We start from the raw sequence: 2,718 nt of genomic DNA, 5'->3' as shown, positions 1-2,718 counted from the left end.
CATCGTCGGCGGGGGGGCCCTTCATCCTTTCTCGCGTGATCGCTAGCTGGCCGGATCACTGGTCGAATGCCGTCCATGCCCCTGCTCTGAGTCCATCCTTGCCTCCTACTCTACCTGCATAAGGATTGCATGCTCCGCTGCTACCGCAGCCGCCCTCGCCGCCTCGTACTCCCTACGCTCGTTGATCTCCTTCTTCTTCTCTACAAGTCACTTCTTTGCATGCTCATCCAAGAGGGTTTCGTCTACCAACATGACCTTCACATCCTCCGCTTCCTATGCGAGTTCCTTCTCAAGTTCAATCTCTCCAAATGCCTTGGCCTTCTCGAGCTCCCATTTGATAGTCACCTCTCACTTCTCCAACTCGATCTTCTCCCTCTCAATTTTCAGCTTCTTCTCCACCCTCTTTCGGTCTTAATCCATCCTCTCCTTTTACGCATCCAACCTGAGCTTGTACCTCTCCTCTTTATTATTCTCTCTTGCCGAAAAAATGATCATCCATGTAGAGGACATTTTTGTAGTCGCGACGTCACGGGAGGCCCTTGCCTTCTCCCACTTGTTTCCCATGACTTGTCAGTTATCCTTTGGCATGGTGGCTCTTCCATTCTTAAAGACAATATCGCCCTCTTCATCGTCCAACGACCAATTTATTGGTGGTAGATTGATCCATCATTCCTCTTCTTGCTGGCCTTGAGATCGGCCACAAGTAGTGTCCACTTTGGCACTCCATTCAATATGATTCAACAATGGCTAAAAGCAAACGGCTTCTTCTCCATTTCCTGATACAAAGTGGCTGCCGCCGCCGTCTAGCAAACAGCATACGTATGAGCACGAAAATGCAAACAAAAGAAGCATATGCAAATGACTACAAGATGAAGCAATTGAGCTTACGTGAGTTGTCACTCCCATTCCACTTTGAGGGTGTTTGGTCACCTGTGAGTAGGTGCAGACATACTTGTTCACTTTCCCTTGAATGATCCCCCGTCGATGTTGGAGAGATGCCACATTTGTGGTTGGTCATGATAGGATATGATGCCCCCCAATTCATACTCCACTTGAGTTGGACCATGATTTTCATTGATGATGTCTGACAAGAACAACTCCTAAATGATCATGATTCGCAAGTATTCGTCATGTACGAAATGAACTAGCGGTCCGTGCAAAACATTAAACATGCCATATGCAAAGTTGATCAGACAGGAGCAACAAAAACATATCGACTCTTGTTGTGTCATTCCGTCGAATAGGTCGTGGGTAGCCTAGGCGCCGCCGGTGCCCATGCTCATTCATGCCAGAACGAGCTATGATGAGTGACAAATGTCCACTGTCGGCATCTGTGTGGGCAGAAAGCTCTCCGAAATGCCCCAACCGGCCATCGGATCCTCATTTGTCCCAACATGGTCCGACGGTGAAATCCACGTCGGCAAACAGGTGGATGGGGTGCGGGGTTCAAGGCACGGCTGGGGGAGGGGAAAACTGCTCGTCCATGTCCGCATCTCCATGCGCCATCGCCGCCACTTCCCTTTCTCGCTGTCGGCTTCGCCGCATCCTTTGGGCAACGGTCTCCGCCTTGCACGACGGAGCCGAGGACGGGAAGCGACGGACGAGACGGATGCAGTCTCGTCGCGACGGTCGAGTTCGGGCTTAACGACATCTAGGGCGGCGGTTCGGAACCGGTGGTGAGGATGGGGAGCAACGGTGATGGACGACGAGGGCTCGAGCGCGAGAAAGGTAAGAGGAAGGGTTTGGTGGATTTGGTGTAATTTACGGTGGGGTAGGGCTGTTGGGTCCGACGTGGCGGGCGCGCCTGGGTGCCCGCATATCCGTTCCATATTTGGGCTAAATATGAGGGGTGTCGTTCAGCCGGGCGTTTGAGGCCCATTTAAGGAGCCCATCTGAGTCGAATTTTTGTGAACGGTTAGTGACCGGGCCGTCCGTCCGATCGTTTGAGCCGGGTTTGGGACGCCCGACTGTAGATGCTTTAACCTTCATTTCCTAGCGCGACGCAATCTTTCCATTTGATCTTGAAACTTCGGGCCTGCATTCAAAGGTTAAAAGGAGTTAGGTTGAGAGTTGCATGCCACGGATAAAAGTGAAATTTTGATTGGCTTAATTAGCCAAGCTAGGCCTTTATTATTTGATGGATTTGACACACTACTTATTCCTTCTTAGAATATTGAAGATATGTGACATGAACTTGGGGAAGTCTTCAACGGATCATCGAAAACAAAATTGAGAATGAAAGAAGATACTTCAAAAAAAATGAAGACACATGAGAATGAAGCTTCATCTTTTTCGTTGTCAAGTTGAAGGAAGGAAATCATGGCATGGCTGCAATCTTGTTCTTTTCAACTTTTACTTCATTGCTATCATTCTTTTATTTCCCGAGTTCTTCCTGAAGACTCTACATGGTGGTTCGTGAAAGATCTTTCATTTTCAAGTATTCTTCAAGATTCTTTCTCGCAGTTAAGATCCATCAAGCTGTACTCTTAAAAGATACATGATGTTGAAACGTATGTTCCATTTTTGTTTCGTTACACCCTCCTAAACACATCAACAAATGAGATATCTCCATACACCTTCATAATAAAGAGTAGGAAAGAATAGTGCTAGGCAAGGATTCGAACACACGACCTCCCGCTTCCAACAGCAAGCTGATGCCAGCATAACTAACAAATGCTTGTGACTATTTAGGTACTGCAACTTTTTTAAAGAAGCTAA

Source organism: Triticum dicoccoides, chromosome 1B (assembly GCF_002162155.2).
Source record: "Triticum dicoccoides isolate Atlit2015 ecotype Zavitan chromosome 1B, WEW_v2.0, whole genome shotgun sequence".
NCBI classification, from domain to species: Eukaryota; Viridiplantae; Streptophyta; class Magnoliopsida; order Poales; family Poaceae; genus Triticum; species Triticum dicoccoides.
Note: the sequence above shows the minus strand (reverse complement) of the source record.